This window comes from Mus caroli, unplaced genomic scaffold (genome assembly GCF_978045245.1).
Source record: "Mus caroli unplaced genomic scaffold, Mus_caroli_1 scaffold_4, whole genome shotgun sequence".
Taxonomy (NCBI): Eukaryota; Metazoa; Chordata; class Mammalia; order Rodentia; family Muridae; genus Mus; species Mus caroli.
In genome coordinates, this window is record NW_028227259.1 from 27,281,214 (window position 1) to 27,298,379 (window position 17,166).

Below are 17,166 nucleotides of genomic sequence, written 5' to 3' on the forward strand. Positions count from 1 at the left end.
AAACTGAGTCTATCATTCCAAGGCACACTGATGGCTGAAAGTAGAAGGGGTAGAACCAGAACTGCAGACTCTCCAGTCCAGAAACCAAGGAAGGTCGAAAATGCCATTCCACTATTGATTGTCTTGCTAACTGGTACTTACTTATAGAAGTTTATCTCCTTCTTGGGCTCCTGGATGTTCTCTCAGGCCTCAATATTCTCCAACTCTAAGTTGTTCACAGAGAACATAACCTGGTTCTTCTTTAATGTCAGTTGTTCATAGAAGGGTTTTAGCCTCTGGAAGGGCCTAGTCTTAGGAAGACAGAATTCCATGAACATGGGCTTGTAGGAACACATTATTCAGGCTGAGTCATGGACTACCCCAGCCATGGAAAGCACATTCTGTATTCTATATACTTGGATGATCTTCAGCTTTGAAATATGATATCCTAGTCCAGGACAGCAGAAGCTAAGCATCAAGATGGAGTGTTCCCTTGCTCTCTGTGTTCACTCGGTTGGGCTGGAGGGTGCAGTCTAATCATTTATATTCTCAAGAGCCTAGGCCACAGGTCTTTGCCCACCAGAAACCTGTGATTATATTTTTTCCTGTTTTCACAACTGGGGTTGTAAATCCTGAATAGCTTATACCATAGAGACAGACCTTACACATAATCCTGGAGATGTGATCAGACATCACCACAGCTTTTAATCTGCTCAAGGGATACAAGTGTGTGGACAACTGTGACCACATAGGCAAAGAACAGTTTTGAATAAAATGGGGGCTCCCAGAATTCAGCACTGAATTCACCTTGAAATTGTTATGAAGATAAATCCTCAAACCAAAACACAGTCTCCTAGGTTCACAAGTGTGGAGGAAAAATTAAACATACAAAACTCATGCACATGTAGGTACATGTGCACACACAGAATCACAGACTTGAACAAACACACACACAAGGAGGAGAAAAGGAAACCGTCAGAGAATAAGAGACAGAGACAGAAACAGAGAGCACAATGAGATGCAAAAGAAATGTATGCAACGTTCTACCATCACTCTAGAAAAACCAGCAGTTGTAAGCAGCCAAGAGATTCCTTTGTATGCCAAATCATGCTCATCATGCCCACAGAAATGGCTTCTCCAGGATTAGTATCAACTGCACTGGGTGTGACTTGACTTCAGAGCCCTGACTCCCGAGCTTTCACAAGTCAAATGATATATTCACTATTCACAAGTACTTGAGTGCCTGGAGATGCTGAGATCTCCTACCCTGTTACTCTAGGCCCAGGGCTTTGACTTAAATAGTGACACAAGTGAAGAATATTGTCATCACACTATCAATTCCCCCTATTGAAACACCAAACACCAAAGCAGTAACAATAGGATCCCATCTCTGACTGGGTATATCCACTCTGAGAGGTCTTTGGTTACGGCACAGAGATGCTTGCCACCCACAACTGGTGATAAACTGTTGTGAACTGTCAGTGACAGGAGATGAGAGGAAGTCAGAGATCATAAGGTCATGTCCTGAAGCACAGTTCTCTCCCTGGTACTACTGTCAGATAGCCACTGAAGCTAAAAGAACTATGGGAGAGATGTGCAGTGATTCCCTTCCCTAAAATGGTGCATGTTAGACCCTCTATGACTCCTGATGGTCAGTGAAAGTAAAGACTTGGAGTTATTCTCATGATAACAGCTTTGGCCTAGTCAACTCCTGAATTGAGCCATTAAATCTACTCAGACTTCACGCCAGCTTGACTATGCATTCAAAAACTTCTCCGTTTCATCCTGTACTGGTGCATGAAACCACATCTAGGCAGAGACTTCAAGGCAGGTTGCACTGTGGGTGTGTGTTAGGGTTTACACCCATGAAGCCTTATGCTTAGCATTTGATAGTTGCCCTAAGATGCCTTAGAAGATCAATGTGCAGCCATCATGGTGCTGGCAACAATCTGGACATCTGTTAGCAGAGGAAACTGAAATATTAGATCTACCAAAGAAATGGCCCTCAGTCTGAGTGTGGCCTCTCCACTCTGCACCAAAGTCACCAATCAGGATTGCTTACAGCCCTCTGTGAGCTATACCATGAGATTCTGTCTGAAAAAAAAAATATCGGGCTGGTGAGATGGCTCAGTGGGTAAGAGCACCTGACTGCTATTCCGAAGGTAAGTTCAAATCCCAGCAACCACATGGTGGCTCACAACCATCTGCAGCGGGATCTGGCGCCCTCTTCTGGAGTGTCTGAAGACAGCTAGAGTGTACTTACATATAATAAATAAATAAATCTTTAAAAAAATTATCAGAGTTGGGGCATGCAGGCAGAAAGTATAAGAAAATACAACTGACATACATCAGTTGACAGAGCAAAGGCCTAGGATCTTGTGTATGGTTTCATGATTGGTCCCACAAATCACACAAACACCTATTTCAGTTAAACAGGGATAGTTTATTGAATGTAGACCCTAAAGCTGATCGATGAGAACCATAACTCAGGGTTTCGGTGTTGAGCCATGGCTCCAACCATCTATCTTTGTTAAATTATAAGAAAAAAAAAAAAACTAAAAAAGCCATAGGGAGCAGATATGAACTGCCCAGTTCAGATCAGGCCATTGTAGGTATAAGAGTGCATAGTGACTCTGAAATTAATGGGTCCTAATAATCTTTGTGGCACACTCTAAGATTAACAAATGTCATTCAGAACATAACAGCATGTGATCACCATGACCCTGCTCTGAGTCAAGTTATTTTTCTGTGTCAGTGATTGGCAGGCATATTACCACAACAATCTGAAATAGGGGCTGGACATAAAGCAAAATGTTTGTAGCTATAGTGGCAGGTGACCCCTGGACACCAACACTTCCATTCAGAAGCACACAGGACAATGAGCAAAGGTCAGGAAATGGTGACATCTTGCAGTAAATTTTGTGACAAGAGGGTTGAGGAACTTATCCCTTATGGTGAGGATCAGGGGTCTCCTTGGTGCATTTTAGGTCTCTTAATGCCATGTGCAACAGGTTCAAGAGCCCAGTTCTGATGCCCTTGGAATCCTCGTGGTCCCATGATGATGCACTCAGACATACCTGGAAACTTCCAGAGCACTTGTCAGGGGGCTTGATTTCTATAAGTGAGGGAACATTGCTGACATCTGTTGCAGGCTTTTTTGATCACATTGCAAACCTCAAGATTGTGCTATTTGCTAAAAAAGACAAGAACAAAAACTCAAAGAACCAAAACTTTTTATTCTGAGGTCAGCCCTGGCACAGACCTTCAACCCAAGAGCTTTTATTTTATTGCACTTTCTTGTCTGTGGCTCAGCCCTTGCACACACCTTTACTGCAAAGCAAAAGAAAGTCAACTCCAGGTCAAGTGGCAGAATGATTAACCAGTTGAAAGGGAATGAATATAACTAAACCAAAGGAAGGTTCTTATGTTGAAGGATATTTAAGACAGTGTGGAGAGGGAGAAAGAATGCTTTCCTTCTTAGAGATTAGCAGAGTAGGAAGGTCAGCTGAGTGCTTTCCCCGACTCTCTGAACTGGCATGTTTTCACCCCAGTATCTCTGTTTGAGCTTTATTATTTAAATTAAATGGCTTGCATATATGTATTTTTAAATTTTATGTATTAATCATTCCATTAAATTATATCTCAAATGAAATACCACATTCTGGCTACCCTTCCACTAACCCTTAAAAAAATTCCATCTGCCCTGTTCCCTTGCACATTGCCTGTATGAGTGTACAGCCCCAACTTCCACCCTCTCCTGCCCTACTGTTTCAGCATTCTACTACACTGGGACATCAAACCTCTGTAGGAGGAAGAGCCGCCCACCCTTTGCTGTCAAGCAAGGCCATTCTCTGCTACAATGTATCTGAAGCTATAGTTTCTTCCCAGTACACTTCTTGATTTGTGGGCTAGACTTGGGGGTCCTAGGTGGAGGGGGCAGCAGATGTTGTTCTTTCAATGGAGTTGCAATCCTCCTCTGCTCCTCCAAGCTTCCCTACCAGATTCTCTGAGCTCAGTGTAATGGCTGGCTCCAAAGGTCAGTTGCTGGCCACACCTCACAAAGAACCATCACAGGAGGTTCCTGTCAGCAAGTGACTCTTGACCATAGCAAGAGTGTTTGGTTTAGTGTCTGCAGACATTGTGGATTTCCAGGTAGGGCAGTCCCTGGATGGCCATCCCTTCAATCTCTGCTCCATTTGTCGTCCTTGTTCTTCCTTTTGACAGGAATATTTCTGGATTAGAAACTTTGAGATTGGTGGGTGTCCCTATCCTGCAAGGGGAGGCCATGCCTAACTTCTGGATATGGTCTCTACAGGTTGTACCTCCCCTTTGTTGGGCATTTCAGCTATATTTTTACCTAAACCATAGAAGAAATTTTTCCTATTCTAGAGAAAGTAATAGTTGCAAAATTAGAAGAATCAGTCTGAAGACCAGTTTATTAAAACAGAAAATAGAGTCTCCTGGACATATAACAATCAATACACTAAGTACACAAAAGTATAAAAGAATATTAGAAACTGCAAGGGAACATGGTGGAGTAACACAAAAAGACAGGTCTATCAGTAATCAGTAACACAGTGAGGTTTTGTACAGGAACACTCTTCCGTTGCTGGTGGGAGTGCAAATTTGCACAGCCATTATTAGAATCAATATGGTAGTTTCTCAGAAAGTTGAGAATCAATCTACCTCCAGATCTAACTTGGGTCTATTCCCTAAGGATGCTTAATTTTACCATAAGGACTTGCTCAACTATGTTTATGTTTGCTCTACTTATATTAACCAGAAACTGAAAATAGCCTATGTGTCCTTCAACAGAAGAAGGAATAAAGAAACTGTGGTACATTTACACAACGGAGTATTACTCAGCTGTTAAAAAATGACATCATGTGTAGAATTCATTAGACCTGATAGGTTTTTCTGTGACTGTTGCCCTGGAACACTGTCCAATCCTTGTACATTAGCTGGTGAGCCTACACAGGATACAGATAACAGTATATGACTCTGCTCCACCTGTAGCATCTAATATATTGAAGCACAATTGAATTCCTTCCCTAAAGAAAAAGTCCTGCTATACAAATATAAGTAATACATCTTTGGGAAGATAAAATCCTTGCCCATGCTACAGAATGAGACTCTACTGAGAAAAATGGATATACAAGGTCAGTTGTCACTATGAATCTCAAGCTACCAGAAAGGAAGTGGCAATATATTGACTCAGGATCTCAGACCTCGGGGTTTTAGCATTACTACTTAAAAAGTTTTGAAGGGACAGAAGTGTAGAAACAAGCCACAATTTTGTGAAGATTCCCAACTTCTGAAAACACCGGTGTTTTTACAATGAGCAATGAATGCAGTCTGATTTGCAGCAATAATCTTCAGTAGAGAAGCTGCTTTGTTGCTGCCTTTATGGACTTGGGTACCAATTGCTTTTTGTAATATGGTAAAAATATGGCAATCACTTCTGCATTGATTTTATAACATGTATTCAGATTGAGAATATGATTTTAATGCTGAAATCTCATGTACTTTGTTTTTAATTTCAAGCAAATCTTATTATACTTGAATATGCCTTGGTTTGTTAATACACCTAGACTTGCTATAACTGTATGCATGTAACAGTATGGATGTTCCTTCTAGGGAAGTAAAAACCACCAACTTTAAGTTATATCTAGTGATGTTTCTTGAATCCTTTAAGAAGAATTAAGACGATTATTTCCTTCCTTTTCCTGAGCAGCATCAAAAATCTTCCCTAGAAAAATTGAGTGCTTTACTGAGACTTCTTCCTAGGAAGGGATACACGGTGAGACAAAGTATTCTTGTATCTCAGTTTGTGTAAGGGAAAAGCTCCTATGTTTTAAAGTATTCTGTAGAAAGTCTCTTCAAAACCTGTATTTGAACTCTGTTCATAGCTTTTTACTTAAACAGTTTAGACAAAATGGCTGAAAATGACAGCATCTTCCTGCATTAAGCAGTACATATACAGCTGTATTCAGCTTCATGGTGTCCCCCTGCCCATTCATTTATGTGTACTGGTGACAGTGGGCATAAAGAGCCTGAAAGTGTATGCATGTACCATAACTTCTAGACTTAATCTAGTGTGGAGTATTCAATAACCTTTTTTAGATGGTAGATAATAATTAAAATGTTTTAATTTCCTAGAAATAAAATGAAAAAACGGAAATATGGCCATTTTTAAAAAATAGTTTATTAGATCTTAAAAAATGACATCATAAAGTTTGCATGTAAACAGATGCAATTACAAAAAATAATTCATACTGAGTTAGTAATCCAGACCTGAAATATAAATATGGTATGCATTTCCTTATATATGGCTATCAGCCATTAAATAAATGCAAAGCAACCTACAATCTGTAGATCTCAAAGGTTAGATATAGAGGAAGGACCTGGGGGGAAGGCTCGTTGATCTCCGTGGAAAAGGGAAACTTAGTAGATTTCATAGGTGGACTGGGGGCAAAAGAAGATAGAAACAGGAGGAAAGAAGGTGAAGAGAGGGAGAGAATGAGGGAGAGAATTGACATGCCTTTGAGGGATTATATGGAAACATGGTGCTGTGCATATACCCTAAAATGTATGCAGCTGATTCTGGTGAAGTCTCCTAAAAGCAGGGTATACAAATCCCAACTGGCCATCTCTTGCTACAAAATAAGGCTTCAAGTACTGGGATTGGGTTGTATTCAATTGAGTTGTTGGCCATAGAAATCTCCAAACACCTCGGGCTAAGACAATGGGTTGCTCTCTACAATTTGACAGAGGGCCTCATTGCTGAGGACAGACGACACCCACACAACTCATTTAATGTGGAGAAGTTGAGCTGGTGTCTACATGAAGCCTTCACCGCTATGTTCCAATGTTTCCATACAGGATGATACTTGGCAGGCTACCAAAAGAGAAACATAAACACCAACCCATCCAAAACAAAAATCAAAAAACAAACAAACAAAAAACCAGTTATCTAAAGCACTTTGATGGTTGGGGGAGGACAGCCCTTTAAGCAATTGATACTGGAGTGACACGTGCACCTCCACAAATATGGTGAAATCCACCTAACTTCAAACTTCAAAAATTAATTCCAAACTGACTGCTATTATACTATAGGGTTATCCTATCCTATATTCTATTATCCTGTTCTACTGTCCTATACCATAGAGTTTTAAGGTTTTATAATTTTGTATTTATTTACATCCCACATGCTGCCACTCTTCCCCTACCTCCTATTCTCTTTCCCTCTGAGAGGGCAGCTCCCACTAGGTCGACCCTACCCTGTTGCATCAGGTCTCTGCAGGATTAGGTGCATCCTCCCCTACTGAGGCCAGACAAGGAATATGTGCCTTGTTACATATGTGCCAGTGGCATCAGAGAAGCCCATGTATCTTCTTTGGTTGATGGCACAGTCTCTGGGTGTTCCAGGGTTATAGGCTAATTGACACTGTCAATCTTACTGTGGGGTTGCCATCTCCTTCAGGGACTCCAATCCTTCTCCTGCCTGCAGCAAGAGGTCCCCAACCTCTGTCCAGTGTTTGGGTAAGGGTATCTGTATCTGTCTCAGTCAGCTGCTGGGTAGAGCATTTCAGAGAGCATCTATGTTAGGCTTCTGTCTGAAAGCACAACTTAGCATCAGTAATAGTGTCAGAGACTGGTGCCTGCCCATGGGATGGGTCTCAAGGTGGGCTGGTTTCTGGTCAGTTATTACTTTAATTTGGGCTCCATCTTTGTACCTGCAGTTCTTTTAGACAGGACCTGTCTCAAAGCTTGTATAATTTTGTCCAAGTAGAATCCTTTAGGTAAGATCAGAGGATAACATTTAGCATCCAGGGCCAAAGAAATTGTTCTTGGGCTTCATGTCAAAAGCAAAACCCATTTAAAAATTACAAATTGAGCTTTATCAAAAATGTTAAAACAAATTCTTTGAACTCAGTTTTGAATACAGCACCTTGCACATGTAAAGTATGCATTCTACTTTGAGCCTGCTTTTTATTCCCTTAAACCAAAAGTTTTCAGTCTGTGATGGAAGCCAGCAAAGTTATGTGATACAGCTAGAAGTAAATACTTGAAAGGCACCAATTTCAACAAGGACTACTATCTCAAATATAAAATTCATAAATAAAATTTCATTATAAAACACTCAATTGGAAATATAACAGGATCAGTAACAAACATGTCACTAAATAGGGATTATACTCAGCAAATGAAGATGTTCAACATCATTAGTTTTTAGAGAAACACTGACTAAGGCCTCAATGAGATATCACTGCAATCCTTCCAAAGGGCACACATAACACACAGTGGCATACCAAACTCTGGTAGGCTACAATGGACAACTAACAACATTTTGTGGTGGGTTTAGCCACTGTAGAAAAGAACTCAGAACTTCCACTAAAATTACAATATGCCAGTACTATACAAATGTACCCCTGAATAAACAATGAGTTTCAAAAGCTGAATAAGATGAAATAAAATAAAGAACATTAGCAAGAGGAGTGTGTAGTTCCTGGAGATCCATTGCTATTGAAGAAAGCTTCTGCTGTCATGACAGCAGAGGATTCCAGGCAGCCAACAGAGGCCAATAATTCAAGTAGATCATTGAGCTGAACTTGCTAGGAGGTGCCAAGGTGACTAGGTGCCAAGGTGACTTACTTGGACAAGCAAGTGCCTTATACCAGCATTCAACGACAGATTAGATCCAGCTGTAGAAACATGTCTAGAGTCCCTTGGGTCCCTTTAAACAGACTCATATGAACTTCTTCATTATGTAGACAATTATCAATACTACCTCCATCTTCTAGACTATGATGGTGGGCTTGATGGCCTAGTGACCCACTCAAACACAGCCATGTTAGTCACTTTTAATGTGCTTGAGATTTGGAGTCAGACGTTTCTTCAGAGTCTGGTCTATCTTGTTGGGAAACTAATTAGCACTGGCTGTTTATAACTGTCAGTCCATGGGGCTGACGCCTACATAGACATCATACTAGCTAGCCTAAATGGAGTCATCTGAGAGAATGCAGTTTTTAGGGATTGGAGATTACTTTGGTGAACTTGAGAAAAGAGCATCTGGTATGTACTTATTGGAGCCTCATTAACTTCTTGTTTAAGCCACTGGCTCCTATGTGTAGTCAGTCAATTGAAGTTTCCAGTTCTGGAATTAGGTTACATTTAGTTGAGTTGTTGACCAAAGGGATTCCCTGGGGATCCCCATACAACCTATTCTACTGGCAAGAATCTAGGTCGTTCTTCACAAACTGAATCCACTTTATTTATAATACTACCAACCCCAAAACAACTCAAAAGATGTCCTTCCAAAATGTGATTGTTAAGCCACCCATAAGCATTTGTACTTTGAAATGTTACATAGCAATAAAGTGAGATAATTCATTGACATACAACAAGTTGATTCTATATTTATAGAAGTAGACACATAACAAATGAAACAAGAAGGTAACACACTGAGGGATTGCATTCATATAATATTCTGAAAAGATATGGAGTGATTGCCAGATATAGTGGTTTGATTAACAATGGTCCACATCGACTCATATATTTGAAATCTTGGTCCCCAGTTGGTTGAACGTTTTCAATAAGGATTAGGAAATATGGCCTTGTTGGATGAATCATGTTCCTGTGGGTAGGCCTCAAGATTTCAAAAGCCCACGCCAGGCATTGTCTCTTTTTCTCTCTACCTCCAACTTGTGAATCAGAAATAAGTTCTCAGCTACTTCTACAGCACCATGCCTGTCTCCTAGCCTACTGCCATTCTTTTTACCATGGATTTATGCCCAGCAAGCCCCCAATTAATTACTTTGTTTTGTAAGTTATTTGGTCATGGTGTATCTGCACAGCAATAGAAAAGTAAATAAGACACCGGTAAAATCCAGGATCTGAAGAAATAGGTAAAACCATGGGTGTGCTGACTAAATAGCAGAAGTGATCCTTGGAGTAAAGAGAGGATGTGGCATCTTGATTGTGTCAACACCAAGGCCCTGTTGGAGGATTCCTAGTGCAGTTTTCTAGAGGGTTGTATCTGAAGAACTAGGACACTGAAAGACTGTGTTATATTCCTTGTCTAAAGATTGATTTGATGTGCGAATCTACAATTATTTCAAACTGTTTTAGTTAAAAAAGATTGCAATATTATCAATATTATACAAAATAATCTCAAATGTGACTATATGAATACATTCATAATACATAAATATTCATATATCATTTATAGTCCACAGAAATTGTTTATATGTGTCTGATTTATGTTACTCAATTTAGAAAGACTTAAAAACATGACCATGGGTAAGATGAGAGATGAGAAACCTCACCAATGAATACTATAAATAAAAAAAATCAAAATAATATGTACTTTCTTTGAAAGATCTATAAATGAGCTGATTAAACCTGGCAAGTTATCTCTTAAGAAAGCAAGTGGACCCAGGCACATCAAGGTACAGTGGAAACTGGCATGAAATACTTCTCACACATGACAGCAATGTCAGATGTGAAGCCAAGGCAGTGGGCAAGCTGAAGGGGTGTGCTGAGCAGGGTCAGTGGGACCCACCAGGCAGTGACTTGCAACCTCCCCTCCCCCACAAATGGGATCTTAGAACACTGACACTACTTCTGAAGCCATGGGTGCCAACTTAAACACAGTATCAAGCTGGGCCAAGCCAAGCCATGCTAAGAGCAAACCTAGGTCAGAAACAACCACTTAGTGTTAGGTGTGCCAAATAAGATTCCCAAAGTGATAGAAGTCAAGGATGATTGCTGTTAATTGGTTAGTATGACATTTGCATACTGGGTGTACTAAAAACTGAGGGTATACCCCCCAGTGAGCATTCTCCTCTGGGCATAATATAGAGGATACATTGTGCCCTCTCTGACCCTGAAGTGAGGATATAACCGGTAAACTACTCACGTAACTCTACTACAACTCAGCTTCACCAGAACAATGTGAAGATATTAATTAAATGAATACACCTGTTAAAAACTTGATAAGTGAAATAGCCCCTAATGTCTAATGCACTAATGTAAGGAGCATGAAAGTCTAAGGCAATATAAACCGTGCAAAAATTACTAATTACTAATCCCCCTTTGTGGCCTCCCATGAAAGTCACTTAGGTGATATCCCAGAGTGCACAATTGAAATTACATGAAGTTTAAAGTGCTGTCAAGATGACTCAGTGGGTAAAGTCCCTTGCTGCCAACACTGAAAACCTGATCACACAGAGTGGAAAGAGGACACTGATTCTTATTTATGTTGCCTTCTGATCTCCACACATATTCTCTGGCAAGTGGGTTACATGTGAATGTTCTCATTCACTTGCACACATACACATGACTGGATTAGAAAACAATTATAATTATTTTTCAAAATAAGACTACTCAAAAGTATGGAATTCTACTACTATACAACCTTCCCAAAGTACAAGCATACATATCTACATATAAAAATGTAAATGGAGTTTCCCTTTGTTAAGAGTACAATATCTTACCCAAACACTATCAGAAAGATTAACATCAGTCTATTCTACATACTGCTACACTGCTGAATTTGTTCATTGTTTCTAGAAGTTTTCTGGTCTAATTTTAGCTTCCCTATGAGCATGTTTCTCTCTATTCTACATCACTTCTTTTTTTTTAAATTAGATATTTTTCTTTATTTCCATTTCAAATGTTAACTCCTTTCTTAGATTCCCCTCTGTAAATCCCCTAACTGCTCATCCTACTCCCTGCTCCCCAAACTACTCACTCCCATTCCTGTCCCTGGAATTCCACTCTACTGGATAATAGAAGCTTCACAGGACCTAGGGCCTCTCCTCCATTGATGACCAACTATGCCATCCTCTGCTACATGTGCACCTAGAGACACCAGTCCCACCATGTGTATTCTTTGGTGATTTAGTCACAAGGAGCTCTAGGGGTACTGGTTAGTTCATATTGATGCTCCTCCTATGGGGATGCAAACCCCTTCAGCTCCTTGGGTCCATTCTCTGGCTCCACCATTGGGGACCCTTTGCTCTGTCCAGTGGATAACTGTGAGCATCCACTTCTGTTTTGCCAGGCACTGGCAATTTACATCACTTCTTACAACACAATCACCTTCTGTCCTATAGCAGTGCCTAATTTCACAACTGTAAATACACAAGGAAGACATGTTCTTCCCTATTAGCAAGATAAGAAAATTTGCTAGGAAAGGTTAAAAATGAGAAATTGGACTGAATATCTCTTTCCATGTTGAGACTTTGTGTGGTTTGGGTATCAGAGTGACTATGACCTCACAGAATGAGTTAGCAATGTTTTTTCTGTTTCTATTTTGTGAATAATTTGAGGAGTATTAGCTCTTTGTTGAATGTCACGTAGAATCCTACACTAAAACCTTCTGGCCCTGGGCTTTTGGAATGGAAGACTTTTAATGACTGTTTCTATTTCCTTAGGGCTCATGTAACTGTTAGTTACTAGACCAGATTTTGATTTAGTTTTGATAGTTGATAACTGTTTAGAAATAACCCATACCATTTAGATTTTCCAATTTTCTGCAGTACAAGCTTCTGCATTAAAACTTGATGATTCTTTCAATCTACTCAGTGTCCACTGCTAGGCCTCCTGTTCCATTTCTGATTTTGTTAAGACCACCAACAGATTGGGAAAGAATTTTTACCAATCCTAAATCTGATAGGGGACTAATGTCTAATATATTCAAAGAGCTCAAGAAGCTGAACTCCAGAAATTCAAATAACCCCACTAAAAATGGGGTATAGAGCTAAACAAAGAATTCTCAACTGAGGAATACTGAATGGCTGAGAAATACATGAAAAAATGTTCAACATCCTTACTGATCAGGGAAATGCAAATCAAAACAATCCTGAGAGTCCACCTCACACTCATCAGAATGGCTAAGATCAAAAATTCAGGTGACAGCAGATGCTGGCAAGGATGTGGAGAAAGAGGAGCACTCCTCCATTGCTGGTGGGAATGCAAGCTAGTCCAACCACTCTAGCAATCAGTCTGGAGGTTCCTCAGAAAACTGGGCCTAGTTCTACCACTAGATCCAGCAATAGCTCTTCTGGGCATATACCCAGAAAATGTTCCAACTGGTAGTAAGGACACATGCTCCACTATGTTCACAGCAGCCTTATTTATAATAGTCAGAAGTTGGAAAGAACTCAGATGTCCCTCAACAGAAGAATGGATATAGAAATTTTGGTACATTTACACAATGGAGTACTACTCAGCTACTAAAAACAATGAATTTATGAAATTCTTGGGCAAATGGATGTATCTGGAGGATATCATCCTGAGTGAGGTAACCCAATCACAAAAGAAGTCATTTGATATACACTCACTGATAAGTGGATATTAGCTCAGAAACCTAGAATTCCCAAGATACCACTTCCAAAACACAAGAAAATGAAGAAGGAAGACCAACTGCGTGGATATGTCATTCCTTCCTAGAATAGGGAATAAAATATACATGGAAGGAGTTGCAGAGACAAAGTTTGGATATAAGAGAATAGGATGGACCATCCAGAGATTGCACACCTGGGGGTTCATCCCATAATTAGCCACCAAACTCAGACACTATTGCATATGCTAGCAAGAATGAGCTAAAAGGACCCTGATATAGCTGTCTTATGTGAGGTTATGCCAGTGCCTGGCAAATACAGAAATGGATGCTCACAGTCATCTATGGTATGGAATATAGGGCCCCCAATGTAGGAGCTAGAGAGATTACCCAAGATCTGGTGGGATTTGGAACCCTGTAGGTGGAATAACAATATGAACTTTCAGTACCCCCAGAAAGTATGTCTCTAGCTGCATATGTAGCAGAAGATGGCCAAGTTGGCCGTCATTGGGAAGAGAGGCCCCTTGGTCTAGCAAACTTTCTATGACTCAGTACAGGGGAAAGCCAGGGCTATGAAGTGAGAGTGAGTATTAGGGGAGCAGGGCTGGGGGAGGCTATAGGGCATGTTTGGGAAAGCATTTGAAATGTAAATGAAGAAAATATCTAATAAGAAAAGAAAAAATATTTTCAATAAACATGAAAAAAGGAAAAATTTAAAAGGAAATGATGATAAATACAAAAAATGATGTGGGGAAAGGAAAACCCTAACTCCTGAGTTTACATATTGATACATCTGCTCTCCAAATTAATATGGAGAAATCTCAAAGAGCTAAAAGTAAATCTACCATATGACTCAACATTCCACTCTTTTACCTATGGTCCAATGGAATGACATCCAACTCCACAGAAATCTGCTCATCTATGTTCATTGGCACTGTAGTCACAATAGGTAGGGAATTAAAACCATCTAAATGTCCTTGAACTGATGAAAAGATAAGGAAAACAGGGCATAAACACACAATGCATTGTTCAATTGTGAGGAAAAGTGAAATCAAGAAAGTTTCAGCTATATGCATGAACCTACAAAATATACTGAGTGATATAAACCATACACAAGAAGAACAAACTCCACATGATGTTGATCATTTGTGTTTCCTATCTCTCAATCTTTAGATGTAAGTACATAACTTGGAGTAACCATAGAAGACATGAAAGAAAAGGAAGACCATATATGAAAAGAAGAAGCTCTAGAGAGAGCTATAGCCTGGTACACGTGATATGAAGTAAAGAATGGAAAAAGAGAAGTGAAGTTGTTGAAGGAGGAGAAAGAACATTGCAGAAGAAGAGAGGGAACATCAATGGGAGGAGAGGCTCTTGGTCCTGTGAAGGCTCTATGCCCAAGTATAGGGGAATACCAGGACCAGAAATGGGAGTGGGTGGGTTGGGGAGCAGGGGCAGCAGGGAAGGATTAGGGGGGTTTTGGAGGGGAAACTAGGAAAGGGGTAAAATTTGAAATGTAAATAAAATATCTAATAAAAAAAGAAAAAATATATAACATAACATAAAATAATTGAGAAAATATAAAAAGTATACCATGTTATATTTATCTAAAATTGCACGCACGCGCACACACACACACACACACACACACACACACATATATAATTACTTGGTGTGATAATGCTTCCCTCAGGACCCATAGACTACATAACAAAAGACATATTACAAGGCATAGAAAACCTCCTTTGGGTTGATGGTTAAGGGAGCCCGAGGGACAATACAAGTAATCAACTGCTTTCTCCCTGTTTTGTCTCCTAAAACTTGAAGGTAAATCCCTATTGGTGAGCACACTACACAGTTTGAGAACAGGACTTAGTGGAAGTGAGATGGGTGTGCTCCAGAAGCCTTCTTCCTGAGAACCTTTAGAGAAGTTAAATAAACATCAACAAAGCGTAACACATAAATTACTCACACACACACAAATACACATGCACAAACACACAAACACTCACACACACACATATACTCACACACACACAAAGTCCTGATATAATTGAAGGAGAAAGTTTACGGGAATAAGAAAATAGAAAAACAGGAAAAAGAAAATCCCTTCAGTTATTTTATAAATATTAAGTTACTCTGAATTCAAGAATATTAAAGGTCGGGGAAGGACTGGAGGAGCTGAAAGGGCTTGCAACCCCTTGGGAAGAACAACAAAATCAACCAACCAGATTCCCCAGAGCTCCCAGGGACAAAACACTAACCAAAGAGGACCCATGGTTCCAGCTGCATATGTACCAAAGGATGCCCTTATCTGACATCAATGAGAGGGGATTAATTCTTTCACACATTAACTCTCTGATTCATCTCCAGGCTGAGTCAGTTCTATTCAGTAAATACTTACACAGTCACCTGGAACAAGTACTTCCACAATATATTCTTAGATCTTCTATGGCAAAAGGGGAGTTTCAATTGTCCTTCCTAATTAGCACCAACAAAACACAGCAGTTTATAGTCAAGGACAACCGCATCTTTCAAAAGCTATTTCCCAGAGTGACTTGGAAGGTTATTATATCTGGTGTGTGGTTATCACTGATGCTGTATTGCAAGCAAAACTGAGGCACATGACTCTGGTCTTCCTGACTTATTTTATATTCTTTTGTGATTGTTTTTATTTCCTCAGCAGCTGTAGTGCAATGACTGTATATTTCTCAATGTTTGGCTACAGAGCCATGGATGGATGTGTGTTACAGAGTACTATATGTTAGGAGTAGGAGAATTCATGACAGCATGGATACAGTATGGAGGTGAATACATCTTAAAGTGTGTGTACATGGGGTAAGCCACATGATCCACACACAAGAGACCATCGCCTTGTGTATCCCTAGGTGGCTATGACTTCACACATATACAGGAAAGGATAGCTGGGTCTGGGTTTAGTCAGAGAAGATGCAACTGACCTTAAAGAGACTGAGGTCTCTGCAAGTTTAGAGGTCTGGTGGGGTGGGTTTAGGGAACCTCGTGGACAGAGGAGCGACAGGGGAGGAGGTATGGGATGTGGAAGAGACAGAGGGTAGATCTGGACTTTAAAAGAAAAATCATAAGTAAAATAAAAGCATAAAAGTTTTATTTTTTGCCGGGAGTAATGGCGCACGCCTTTAATCCCAGCACTCGAGAGGCCGAGGCAGGTGGATTTCTGAGTTCCAGGCCAGCCTGGTCTACAAATTGAGTTCCAGGATAGCCAGAGCTACACAGAGAAACCCTGTCTCAAAAAACCAAAATATAACAAAATTAGTGTTATTTTTCTTGTTTTTCAGACTTGCTTTTCTTTTTAAGCAGAGTAAGTTTGTCACCTTTCTGGATAGACAGAATTAATAGGAGCTAGAAAGTTGAAAGCAAACATGGCTATTATACCAGCATGGGTTCAGCACATCACCACATCAAGGACAGGGTGAGGGAGTGGGCTGTGGAGCCAGCTGGAGAGCCACAGCCTCATGACTGGACTCCTGAGAGTGCCAGGCTCCCCTGTGCCTCATTCAGTCCTCACTCACCTCACAAGATGAGGACTTGCTCACTCTTGCTTGTAGGGAGTAGAGCATTGATCACTTTGACCACTAGGGGGAGCAGTGATGAGGGGGTCAGGACTAATTCAAAGGTATATATGGGCAGATGGTCTGTTACCCTGCCAGCTGGGTGTGGTATCAGAGAAGGAAGAGTGGGTGACCATAATCAGACTGACATTTTCTCAGCGCCATGCTCTAAGTACAGTCTTGGGCAAGTGGGTCCATCATACTGAGCTTTGGCTTCCTTATCTGTCATTGATGATAAGAATCCAGACC

At 40.3% G+C, this 17,166-nt stretch overlaps 1 pseudogene; it reads left to right on the forward strand.

The window, feature by feature from the left end:
* Window positions 1-8,732: 8,732 nt before the first annotated feature.
* On the forward strand, window positions 8,733-9,080 carry LOC147005077 (ER membrane protein complex subunit 4 pseudogene; annotated as a pseudogene).
* Window positions 9,081-17,166: the final 8,086 nt, after the last annotated feature.